General features: G+C 46.3%; 1 protein-coding gene across 7 annotated transcripts in view; it reads left to right on the top strand.

The window, feature by feature from the left end:
• Window positions 1-2,412: 2,412 nt before the first annotated feature.
• The window catches only part of NIM1K (NIM1 serine/threonine protein kinase), a 29,563-nt gene continuing 18,543 nt past the window's right edge, over window positions 2,413-13,432 (top strand). For 6 of the 7 annotated variants that reach the window (XM_049794373.1, XM_049794374.1, XM_049794371.1 and 3 more), the window contains exon 1: window positions 2,413-2,635. The gene's annotated coding sequence lies outside the window, so the exon portion shown is untranslated. Of the gene's footprint in view, window positions 2,636-2,731; window positions 2,892-13,432 lie in introns of those variants that run through there. The other variant, XM_049794375.1, reaches the window with a different exon arrangement.

Here is a 13,432-nt window from a genome sequence, read left to right as displayed (position 1 = left end):
TCATCCTGACCGTCTCAAGGACTCCTGCTGTGCAGTGGAGGCTGGGGACAGAAGCAGGGATAATTAGTCATTTCCTGACATCCTTCAGACATAACTCAATCCTCTTCTGACAGCCTTGGAACATCCTGTATCTGAATCCAAAGTCATTCTCTGACAGCCTTGGAGCCTTCCTTATCTGAATCCAAAGTCATTCTCTGACAGCCTTGGAGCCTTCCTTATCTGAATCATCACTCATTTGAAATGGTACCAGAGCAGCTGGAATCCCAGTAATTTGCTGATGACTAAAGCCAATCATCTCACGAACCTATAAGCAGTGGTACTAAGTGAGACCCTTTGAGCTCTCCTGAACTGCAGTGGGCTGCGACCAGCATCTCCCTCTGAGTGGGATGCCTCTCAGAGCTCGCAAACTCTTCAGCTGGTGAGCACGGGAGGTCTGTCGCTGAAAGCCGATGGGACCTGAGCTGATACTCTCTGCTCCTTGAGGCTCAACCCTTTGCCCATTGAGAAAAATGCCAAAGCATTTGACATTAATAGTTTCACTGAACTTGAGGAGAATTTTTAACAGGTATATCTCTTTTACTTGCTTGTATCTCTTAGTGTCTTTGTGCATGTCTGTGTGTACTAGCCTGAATATTCTATAGTAAGTATATTAATCTATACATAAATCACTGTTGTGAGTTTTATTCAACTGTGAATAAACCTCACGCTGCTATTACAATCTCTTGAGACATAAGCCGTTGACCAAGTCTGGGACTAGGAGTTGATCCAGCTACCCCTAAGCTCTGACAGGAGTTTAGAAAGCAAGGGGGTCTTCTCTGAGCCTCATGGCTCAACGGGAGAGTCTCCCTTACCCTTCTTACTTTCCCAACCTCTGTACAAATCATGAGAAATCAATTCTAACTTGGTTTTCCTTTGAATGTTTCTCTTTTACCCTGTTTTTTCTTCAGCCTCTTTATTCAGAATTTTAGTTTGATTCTAACTTAATTTTCCTTTTGTACGTTTCATCCCTGAATTAAGTAATAGAGCGAACAGAGCGAACCTTGCCATTGAATTCTGTGACGTCACATTTTTACCAATTCCTATTAAATCATTTTTGCTAGTACCCTTAAAGGTTATTCTTTAAGCGGTCCAACCCACTCCATTTCACAACAGGATGAAATTGGCTGTTGGTCCTGCGTGAAGTGGTCACTAGAGGAGGATCGGGCAGCCTCTGCTTTGTTTCACCTGCCTGCGGTGGAAGATTTAATGAGCTGAGGGCGCAGAAGACGGTACTCTCTTACACAAATTCTGTAACTCATTATTATTTCCAGTGAGAAAACTTTTGTAATAGATGTTTAATTTGGTTGCTTATTTTTAAGGGTCGAAGTATCTCTTCGACAGGGCCTGTCATGAAAATATGATGCGCAGTTAGACTTTTCTGTTGTTCATAACCTGTAGTGTTTGCTGCTAGCAAATAATTTAAAAATGAAAGCAGCCTGTTCGTAGTGAAAATGTAAGTAACGTGTAGCTTGTCAAACAAGTGCCAGCTCAGGCGGGTACAGCGGAAGCTGGAGCCGGTTCCCCATTCACCAGCTCGAACCCAGACCAGCTTCAGCCACGGCCGGACCCATCTTGGCGAGCCGTGGCCCTGTCCGCACCCCGGCCGCAGCGCCGCGCCCACGGTGCGGGGTGCTCGCCCAGCGCCCCGGTCCTTTCTGCCTGCCGCGTGTTTTCTTCTGCCTGGAGCCTTGGCATCCGTAACCGTCTCTGCTGGGGCTCGTCCTTCCCGTTCCTTCACACGAGGGCTGGCGGCCTTTGGAGGGAATCATTTGCACGGCTGAAGGGCCTGAAGCCAGGAAGAGGGGCGCAGCCTGTCGCTCCTAGGGTGCGGGTCTCAAACGCGGGGACAGGAGGCGCCGCAGGGTGTGAGCGGGCCGCGGGGGGCCGTGCCCGCCGGCCGGCAGCTCGGCCCGCCTTTGCCGCCGCCGGAGCTGTCCAAGGTTTGGCGGCGAAGGCGGCGGCGGCGGCGGCGGCGGCGGCGGCGGCGGCGGCGGCGTCCCCTCAACCCCGGGCTGCCGCCAGCCCCCTCGGCCGGGGCCGCCAGCCCCCTCGGCCGGGTCGCCGTGGTGCCGCGCAGGCCGCCCCCCGCCTCTCCCGAGGCAGGCGAGGAGCGCGGCGGCGGGGCAGGGAGGCCCGGCCCCGCCGCGGGAGGGGGAGGGAGGCGGGCAAATGGCGGGCCGCCTGACGGGAGCAAATGGCGGGCGGCGGGCAGGGGCGGCGGCGGCGGCGCTGAGGCCGGCGGGCCGGCGGCGGGGCCCTGCGGAGCCGGGGCTGGAGGCGGCGGGAGGGAGCCGGCCTTCGGGTGCCCGCTCTGCCAGCGCAGCCGGGCCCGGCGGCCGCCGCCGGGGCGCTCGGCTGGCGTTCCGCCGCCTCCCTGCGCTTCCACGGGGCTCGGAGCGGGGGGGGTCCCGCCGGGGCGAGCGGGCCGCCCGGCCGCCAGCCTCTGCTCGTGGGGCCGGAGCGCTGAGGAGTTCAAGCGCACTTCGCCGCCGCTGTTTTAAGTTGTACGCCGGCTTGCCGGGAGGAAGGGCCCTGGCTAAGAGGAATTATTCTTCTCGGCGGAGCGACTGGGCCGACGGCCGGCGCCTTCCCCGCTGTAAGCCGGTGCCGGGCTGCGGGGCGAGGGGGCTTCGCCGCTGGGGCGGCGTCGGCCGGGGCGGGCGGGGGGCTGCGGGGCACGGGCGGGCCGGAGGGGACACACGCGTGTTTTCGTCCGAGGCCCTTTCCCTGCGCGAGTGCTCGCCGGAGCCTAGAGCCCAAGTACGTCCAGCCCAAGAAATGCCGTGTGGTGTCTGACACAGAAAACGCGCCACCAGTTCCGTGGGAGGAGCCGGGACGTGCCTCAGTGTTCTGTGAGTGGGGGTGTTATTCCGTGGGTAGTCTGGCCTATTCGTATAGCCTTAGAGGGGCCGGCACCGTCACTGTCAAACACGTAACAGAGGGTGTCACACGACATTTGGAGTGTCGGGACTTCCTCCTTTAAGGATGTGGACTGACATTTCAGTTGAGTCACGCCGGACGGGTTTGTTGACATCACGGGTGCGCAGGTGTTACAGCGGGTTTAGATTGTCCCCCGCCACAGTTCAGGAGGAAAACCGAAAACCGGTACTCATTTTCAGAGAAGGGTGTTCGTGGATCTGCGTGTAAAAAACTGAACTGAAAAGGTATCATTCTGTCCAAACGGGCCCTAAATTACATATGTGGTATTATTTTCTTGCAGTGGGTAGTTTCTTTCTAAACATTTTCTCAGATCTAAAGCAGTTCCAGGGGCTGAGCAATCCCATGGCTGTAAACAAGCGAATAGTTTGGTTTGGTTTATTTTTCCTGACCACTTAAATATTATCATCAGTCTTCTAGTGCCTTTAATTCAACTGATGATACTTCTTTTCTAAACAGTATCTTGTCCCACAAATAGATGCGAGGACCTCAGGATTTCAGTTAGTTCTAGATAGTTGGTCCATTTGGGAATTAGCAGTTAAGATACCTGAATACGCTGGTTTTACTATTCTTACAGTTACTTGTTTGGGATCTTTTGAGAGTGCTGTTTTAAAATTTGCGGCTTCTGGGGTATTTAAAAAAAAAGTTGTCCAGTTGTGGGATCCTTAGCTTTGCCATATGAAAATACTCAAAATGGTTTTGTAAACTAACACAGGGCCTGCACTATTGCAAATATAAATAATTTATTATTATGCATGCTGACCTAGTGATTCTGTTTTGAAGGCAGTTAAGTTGCACTGGAAAATAATTGGTTGCTTGTATTGTAGCCACATTATAGCATCATAGAATCATAGAATTGTTTAGGTTGGAAAAGACCTTTAAGATCATCGAGTCCAACCGTCAACTGTGCCCACTAAACCATGTCCCTAAGTGCCACATCTACACGTCATTTAAACACTTCCAGGGATGGTGACTCAACCACTTCCCTGGGCAGCCTGGTCCAATGCTTGATAACCCATTTGGTGAAGAAATTTTTCCTAATATCCAATCTAAACTTCCCTGCTGCAACTTGAGGCCATTTCTTCTCATCCTATCACTAGTTACTTGACAAGATACTGACCCCCACCTCACTACAACCCCCCTTTCAGGCAGTTGTAGAGAGCGATCCGGTCTCCCCTCAGCCTCCTCTTCTCCAGGCTAAACAGCCCCAGCTCCCTCAGCCGCTCCTCACAAGACTTGTGCTCCAGGCCCCTCACCAGCCTGGTTGCCCTTCTCTGGACACGCTCCAGCACCTCCATGTCTTTCCCGTAGTGAGGGGCCCAAAACTGAACACAGGACTCGAGGTGCGGCCTCACCAGTGCCCAGTACAGGGGAACAACCACCTCCCTGCTCCCGCTGGCCACACTAGTTCTGATACAGGCCAGGATGCCGTTGGCCTTCTTGGCCACCTGGGCACACTGCTGGCTTGTATTCAGCCGGCTGTCGACCAACACCCCCAGGTCCTTTTCCACCAGGCAGCTTTCCAGCCACTCTTCCCCAAGCCTGTAGCGCTGCATGGGGTTGTTGTGACCCAAGTGCAGGACCCAGCACTGGCCTTGTTGAACCTCATACAATTGGCCTCGGCCCATCAATCCAGCCTGTCCAGATCCCTCTGTAGACCTTTCCTACTCTCGAGCAGATCAACCCTCCCTCGCAACTTGGTGTCATCTGCGAACTTACTGAGGGTGCACTCAATCCCCAGATCATTGATAAAGATATTAGAGAACTGGCCCCAGTGATGAGCCCTGGGGAACACCACTTGTGACCCGCTGCCAACTCGATTTAACTCCATTCACCACAACCCTCTGGGCTCAGCCATGCAGCCAGTTTTTCACCCAGCAAAGAGTAAACTTGTCTAAGCCATGAGCCACCAGCTCCTCAAGGAGTATGCCAAGAGACACAGTGTCAATTACAATAAACTGATCAATTACACCTTTGCTAAAAAGGATTTTTCTTTAGGTCTTGTAGGTTGAACTTCATGGGAGGATTTTCTGGACTTCACGACTGGGGAAGTGAGATGCTCTTTGGAGGGGAGGTGTTGCAAGCTCCCACTCCTGAGGTACAGAGTACTGACCCAAGCAGATACAGCATCGTGGCAGCTGTAGTGCTTTGCCTGGGAGAAGCACAAATGACAGAGATGTTTGTAAGATAATATGTTCAAAAGGCTCTCTTCGTGGGGCCATCTGGGGGTTTTGCTCTGTTTTTGAGGCAAAATTACTCTGGAGTGGGGAGCTTAACAAATAAGAGCACATGAATTTGAACCACGCTGACAAGTGATGGGATTAGCTCCTCATGGATGGAAACACTACACAACTTTTGCATGGGCAGTCTTGGCCTCCAGTGTTACTCCAGAGCCCTAGAAGTTGGGAGTGTTTGCCTCTTTTCCTGATTTTTACTGTGAGGCAGGAAATAAACTGCAATCTTTGAAACTCTTCGTCAACACTGAGAAAATCTCCAGCATCGCTCTTAAGTGTTCGGAAAAAAAGTAGCACTTTGTCCATAGACAGCTCTCTTTTAGGACACTTGGGAAGTATTAATTAGCTCAGCCTCTGACTGTTCCTGTAAAGTAGGTAAATGGCTTTTATTTTCCTTTTTTTTTTTCCTTCTTCTGTATTTTATTATGGTTACACAGAGCAAATAGTTCTGCAAGCAGGCAGTACTGGAACTGAAAACACTGTCCAGCTTCCTGACTTTTCTTCCTCAAGCAACAAAATCAAAGACTCTTCTCCTCATAGCAAGGAAAACAAGTTATTGAGAAAGATAATTCCAAAATAGAAATTAGTGTGTCTATTGCTTGCAATATGAGAGAACTCTGCCTAATATGGGAAGCATAGGGTAATAGTTACTTTATTATGTTTATAAAATAAATACATATTTGCATACTCAGTACCCTGGAAAATTAATTGGAAAACACTAATATTTTCTAAGAAATTACACATCCAAGGATGTTTCATAGTTTCCAGCATCCGTTCATAAGCTGAGCCTCTCTTTCCTTCCAGTTGTGAATTGGTATTTTAAGATGCAGAGAGTTAGAGATTATACCAATCTAGATATCTGCAATGAAATCACTACAAGTATGTCTGTGCTACTGATAAATCTCGTTAATGCTGCATGGAGACAGATCTGCTTGAAGAGGATTAGTAGGATACATTTTCTGCTGGTTGTCATGACAACCATAAATCTATGCAGCTGCACAGCAGTGTGTTAATCTGTGCAGTTTAATCTAGTTTCCAAATTAGATCATCAATACTGAGCTGCTAGGTAACAGCTGGTTTAAATGCTCTCCATTCCTTTCTCTTAAAGTAGCACCCAGAGTCAAACTGATGCCCCTCCAATCTTCTAGGAAAGTCACAGTGTTAAATCATGGCTCAGTTTGTTCCTGTGATAGCAGTGTATGACTTGGCTCTGTGTCCCAAGCCCAGTATTTTTCAGGTGTTTGTAATAAGTCATTGTTCTCAGTCTTAATTACTATGTCACTTATGTTTTAGAGATCATATCAAAAGTTTAAGGACTCTTTAGTCCCTCATTGAGATAATCTGGTTATTCCTCTGCACAACAATAAGTGCTGATACTATCATGACTTTCAAAGCTTTTGTTGCAAAATGAGAAAGTATTGAATCTGGAAGGAGGTTAGAAAATATGACTGCAAGGCGATTGGAGCATGCTTGAAAACTTGTATGGCACTGCACAATTCAGGAGAACTACTCCTGGCTTAAATTGTTCCTCAGTTATAGATCCCTCTTCTATTAGTTTGCAATTACTATGTTATTACTTCCATAATTTTTCCAGTAGTTTGCTGAGATGTACTCGTGAACTTTAGTGTTTGCAAGAGCTTTCTTGAAGTCAAGGTAACCAGGCCCAGTTCATGTGTGCTAGATGCTGCATTTGTGTAAAATGACAGCCCTCTCCTCCACAATAGGCCCATATATAATGCTGTTTTCTGTACAGTACAGTTGAAAGAATCAGCAGGAAGTGGTTGTGCTGGCAGTTGTCTTCTCTGCCCTGCTAGGCCACCGTGAATTGAGTTAATTCTGGGCTGAGAGGGACAGCATGAAACCGGAGTCTCCACCAGTGCTGCTTAGTTTCAGTTTTGCTTTTATACACAACAAAGTGGTGTAAGTTGTTTTTTTCTTACTGGTTACAAGTCCCACAGAATCCTCATTTAGAAACATGGTTTTGCAAAAGTCAAGTTGAAGAGTCTCTGTCCTGCTCATGCCCAAGTCTGGTCCTATATTCAGAAGGTACAAAAATTACCCTGCAGAATTGAGCTGGGGGCTCTGCTCTTAATTAAAGTTCTGCTTCTCTGGCCAAGCATGGCATAACTGCACAGGAGGAGAGCTAATCGCCTGCAAGCATCAATAAATGTAACATTTAAAATGAGTAGTCCGTGTTTAAATCCCAGGGGCTCACTTTCATTAGCATTTAATGGGGAAGTCTTGCTTCTCCAAATGCAGTGAAACAAGTAAGAGGAGCAGGAATGAACATTAGGAGACTGCTAATGCTTGCTGCCCCAGCCTGGTGATAAACCCTAGAAGTCCTCTCTCTTCCCCATGACCCTGGGGTGTCATGCTGCAGTGTCTACTGGTGACCTTGGGTTGCTCTCCCTAAGGCTGCCTCTGTAGGCAGCTCTTTCCACTGTGTTTGCCCATGCTGTGTTTGCTTCACCCACAAAGCATATCGATGTCACTGGTCTCATACCCATGTTAATTTTATTAATTAATTAACAATTAATTCATTATTAAATGCAAATTATTTTTGTTAATTTTTTTTTGTTGACCTGTCGAGGTTTAACTCCAGCCAGCAGCTGAGCACCACAGAGCTGCTCAGTCACTCCCCTCACGCCAGTGGGATGGGGGAGAGAGTCACCAAAAAAAAAAAAAGTGAAACTCATGGATTGAGATAAAGACAGTTTAATAAATAAAGCAAAAGCCACGCACGCAAGTAGAGCAAACCAAGGAATTCATTCACCACTTCCCATGGGCAGGCAGGTGTTCAGCCATCTCCAGGACAGCAGGGCTCCATCACCTATAACAGTTACTTGGGAAGACAAACACCATCACTCTGAATGTCCCCCCTTCCTTCTTCTTCCCCCAGCTCTCTATGCCGAGCATGATGTCCTATGGTCTGGAATACCCCTCTGGTCAGTTGGGGTCAGCTGTCCCGGCTGTGTCTCCTCCCAACTCCTTGTGCCCCCCCAGCCTGCTCGCTGGTGGGGTGGGGTGAGGAGCAGAAATGGCCTTGACTCTGTGTAAGCACTGCTCGGCAGTAACGAAAACATCCCTGAGTTATCAACTCTGCTTCCAGCCCAAATCCAGAACGCGGCCCCATACTAGCTACTGTGAAGAAAATCAACTCTACCCCAGCCAAAACCAGCACATGACCTTAAGCATAAGAAAACATTCCTGATGAAGTACTTGATTTAGATCTCTAGGCTGCAAAAAACCTTCTGCTCTTAGCCTTTAGTGTCAGGTTTTCATCTGTAACTTGCTGCTGATTTTTTGTCCTTCTAGTTTATACCTTCGTCATGCCAAAACCGTATGTTTGTTTTTTTACAAACAGGTTGTCCGTCATTTTGCTCCCACCACTCCTGCACCTCACGGTGGAATCGCCTCTCAGTATGACAGCTGTGGCCGCGGGCCGGGAGCGGTGCCCGGGAAGAGATGGGGTGAGGGTCACTCTCTGGGTGCCCCCTCAGACCCATCACCCCGGCGGCTGCCTGCCTCCACGAGACCATGGGCCGCTGCCCAAGCAGCCAGGCCTGCGTTTGCTCTCCCAGCACCAGTACTGAAGCCCAGGATAAGATTTAGCTCTACAGTTTCACCAGTTTACTCTTTTATAAGTCAAAAAAAATGCAAGGTTATTGCTTCTGGGTCAGCCTTGTTTCCTTTTGGATGCTGGTTGGCTGTGAAATGTCACAGCCCGGAGGCCTCAATTTATAATTACAGGTTTGCTTCATTGTAACATGTTTGGAAATAGCTGTTCTTTAGGCACTATCTATCACCCACTTAAAGTGGTGCTTCTTTTGGAGCGCAGTACTTGTTGATGGTTTAGTTCCTTCTTATATTTTTAAAAGTGTTGGTATTTTTTACACACTTCTGTTTGCACACCTGTTTTTCTTCTATGTAATTGGTATTTGACATTTGGCAGTATCCTGAGATGTGTGCTACTGTAAGTGATTGCTCCTACCCAGCTTAAGTTGCAGAGGGAAGTGGAGAGTGGGAAGCAGTAAGATTGTGCAATGTTTTTTCTTAAATTCTGGTTTCTAGATTTACCATATCTTAGTTTTTTCTTTCTAAGAATGGGGTGGAAGGAGAAAACACTCCTCAAACAGTTGTTTTAATCTCTGCCTGTAGCTCTGACGTGAATTTGTAATGTGTCTCACTCGAGAGTAGTTTTGGGAGCAAAAGTGAAAATAGTATTTAAAAGGTTCTAATGGTCTGGAAGTTATAAATGTTGATTTGTGAACACAATGTCAGCTGCTGTTTCATATTTTCCATTTTAGTAGCTTCTCGTTGGTGTTACCTTCATAAAGACCATCATTATCAAGACGATAAAGTGCAAGATGGTATCTGCTAGTAGTGTGTGGAGGTTGTCTGGATGAAGAGCTAAAGCTTCAGAGCGAATGGGATCTGCCGTGCTTGCTTCTTGTTTAGGCCTCTGCTGTACAACTCTATCCCCTCTTGAAAAGCACAGCCTTAAAATGAGCCAGGCAGCAAATCTCTTGAGCACTACTGCTTACTCCTAGCAGTGCAGAAGGCTGTTTGAGCTACCAAAGAGCATGCCACAGGGGCACAGGGATTTGAGCTTGCCAGGAATGGTCAGCCACTCGGAGTGTCATGCTTTCCACTTGCGAAGAGCTGCCTGGAAAAGCTGTAAGGCGTTTACTGACAACTTGCCCCTTGTATCATAGTTTGTAGCTTGTTTACATGTGGGTACGTTGCACAGCTACACCACCACGCTGAACACAAACATTGCAGACCTTTGTGGCTGCAGGTATTGTATGCTTCTGCTTGGAAGGAGTCAAATTCAGTGCAGGCTTCCTTCATCTGTGCTGCTGCAGCGAGGGGAGAGGGCAGCTGCACTCTCGTCCTTAAGGACTTGTAATTGTATTTATCACTGGTACTGCATTTCTGCAGGTGTCACCTAGGGGCTGGGGGTGCACGTGGAGGGCTCCCCTGAGGCATTCATGACATCTTGAAAAATGCTTAGATTTTAGCAGGATCAGATTTAAAAAAAAAAACATCAAAGGGAGGCACTTCAGAAGTAGTGCTAATGCAAAGTGTCAGCTCTTCCGCAGCATATCAATGACTGATTTTTATCTTAATTTGAAGTGTAATCAGCTCCATTTGTTGAAGGAGATTTCTCTTGACGGCAGTTCAGTTGTCATTAACACTGACAACTTCTTGCATCAGTAATGAACATTTTTTTAAAGTATTTTATTTCAAAGCCTTCTTGCCTATTCCTCCTTGGTTTTGTTTTTTTAGTCGCTCATGCTTTCTCCTGTCCCAGACCCCTTTTGGCTGCTTGATGCCACTTGAAACAGCTGCTGTCTTGCTATGTATTAAAAAATGATGCAGGTTTCCCCTCAGAATCAAAGTGCTGGAGCATCAGTAAGAGCTGGGTTTGGTCGTCTTCCCAGATGCGGATTATGTCATCCTCTTTGCTGCTCTTGGTCTCTGGTGACTCAGGATTCGATGACCTCCTGAGGACGTGTTTGGCAGAAATATGAAAGCTTGAAGTTAAGAGATACCTAGAAACTAGTGTTGGGTGCTCTGGTGGTGGTCAGAGCCAACGTGGGAAGAGGAATTCCTGCAACCACCAGTTCTCTGGCAATCAGCGGTTTTTCTTGGATATTGCACGTGTGAGTCTCTGGTGGCTATCTACCTACATATGTGTCTGTGTGACAGGTATATTGTAAGATTTAATTGAATTTGGGATCAGGAGGACATGAGATGGAAATGTTGAATTCAGGGCTGTAGGACAGAGCAAAAAAGTTGAGAAGAACCCTTGAAGTCATACACTTGCATCTGACCCTGCTTTTGTTTCACTGCTTTAAAGAAGCATGCATTTCTCCGACATGTGTGTCCACACAACGAGAAAATCTTTCTTCTGATTTGATGTTACCATTCAGGTCACCTTAGAGACAAATTTTATTATCTGGAAATGTGAGGAGAAAGGCTGAGAAAAGTTTAAAGTCAGAGCTAGTTTTGGAGAATGCATTCTGTAAATGTGTCTGGGCTTTGAAGTCATACAGACTAGCAATGATCTTGATGTTGTGAGTAGTAGTCTACACATAATGGTGCAACAGAGGATCCTGGTTTCTGACTGCTACAGCACGGAAATGAGAATCAATTCCTTGCTCATATCGGAGTATTTTTCCACCACCAGGGACCTTAGCTTCAGCTGCTAGATACTAAGATGACAATTAGTTGCAATACAGTTCCACAGAAATTTTATCTTTCAGAAGTACTTTGTGAAGAGTCCCTAAATTTGGCAGATTTAGCACTGGGAGTTTGGTCACTTCTGGTTTTGGTCTCCACTAGTCCTCCCAACAGTAAATGCAACATGGTGTATGTAAGAAATTTCAATGCTGTGTACAGGCGCTGTTTGCCAAAGCCTCTTGAATTTTAAGCTGATTTAGACTCTGATTCTGTTTGTATTTGTAGTCAAGTTTTACATCTGCTACCATAATTTTCATATGTGTACGACATTCTGCTAATAGAGGGATTGACAAATGTGTTTTAGTACAAGAAGGGATATGGAGATGCTCAAAAGATGTGTGTGTTTTACCTGAATCTTGGAGTGCAAACACTAGGCCATCTGGTGAAACGATTTCAGGAAGGATGAAAAAATGCCTATATTTATTTTTTTCTGTCTTCTTTGAATTAGTATGTCAGAAATTAGAATAAAATATCTAAGTTACTCTGAAATCATAATTGAAAAAACTTTGAAAAACTTGGTTAGAACTGGAATTCTCATAAGGGCTGAAGGAAGAGAACTCACCTTCATCAGATCATATTAGAAGTCCCAGTATAAATGTCTTTAATCTGCTTCAATGGTATTATAGAACTTTTCAAAGAAAGCTCAGAATTCTGTCTTAAATTTAATGTTGTAAAACAAGAAGTTCAGAATTAGCAAATGTATTGCCAAGACTCCTTTACATGATGAGAAATTTCATGTTGAAAATAAAATAGAAAAGGTGAAGAGATTCTGTATTCATCAGAAATGAGACTCCATCATTTGCATCTCAGCCATCAGACTAGCAGCCTGGTTCCTCCAGCAATCTTTCAAGTTCAATTCCCACAGCTTATGAAACGTTGTGGTCATCTGTGTGTGTGTGTTAGGCATACACTGACAACTCACTGAGGCTGTTGACTTAACCTGTTTACATCTTCAAAGTGAACTGTACATACAAGCAGTAATTTTGTGCATTTGTTCGTTATAATGGAAAAATATGAAAAATACCTTAAAGGGATATCAGGAGTATCATCATCAGGGGTAGTAAGCAGGAACTGTGGTATTGGCTGGAGTGAACAAAAAGTTAGTCTATGTGCACATCTAATTTTATTTTCATGAAGAAGAAGACAGCACAGCATGGAAGGAGAGGTTGTCTTTTTGTTTTGCATTTGATTTAACAATGCCCACAAATGGCGTATATGCTCAATTCTGTATCATGTCTATGAAAAATTCTGGAGTTCTATAAGGAGAGTGCAGGGGGTGCAGGATATAGGCCTTGAGATGGGAGCAGGCTTTCAAGAATAACATTCTCTGTTTTTTATGTTGAGTACTACCATGATCACTGTGGTAAATGTCTGTATCTTTGCCTGTGAGTGGTGAGTGCTAAGTGGTACTCCCAGCTTTAAAAATGAGACAGAAAAATGGATGAAGTTCTTTCTTCCAGTAAACAGTGATGAGAAACTGTTCATTCATGCCAGTCCTATGATTTAGAGGTTATGAGAATAATCTCTTTCCAGTCCTGTTGAGCTCTGCATGTTGTCACCAGATTAAGTGGTGTGATTAGCTGGGTTTAAGTGCTAATTTTATGGAGAGGATGCAAGAGACATGAATTTTCTTTCTTTTTCTCTCTCACCTAGTGCTGTGGCACTGAGCAATGCTGCTGCCGTGGAGAGACAGGAGAGTAAATATTGTTGATGAAGATTCAGTCAGAGACCAAGCTTTGGAGAAGCCAGAAGAATCTGTTAATCTTTACATTCGAGGCTGAAAAGCTTAGTGCCAGCAAAGCAGGCAGTTCTAGCTCAAGGCAGCATTGACTCTGTTCACATGTGGTACGTTGTCAGGCAAAATTAAAGACAGTATCATGCCTACTCTGAGCTGCTTGCTGGAGAATTGCTTCCAATACACCTCTTTAGGAGCGGATCGTGAGTCTGCTTCCTGAGAGGTTTCAGACTCTTAATGG

This window comes from Accipiter gentilis, chromosome Z (genome assembly GCF_929443795.1).
Source record: "Accipiter gentilis chromosome Z, bAccGen1.1, whole genome shotgun sequence".
Classification (NCBI taxonomy): Eukaryota; Metazoa; Chordata; class Aves; order Accipitriformes; family Accipitridae; genus Astur; species Astur gentilis.
Note: the sequence above shows the minus strand (reverse complement) of the source record. Positions and strands in the feature narration are given on the sequence as shown.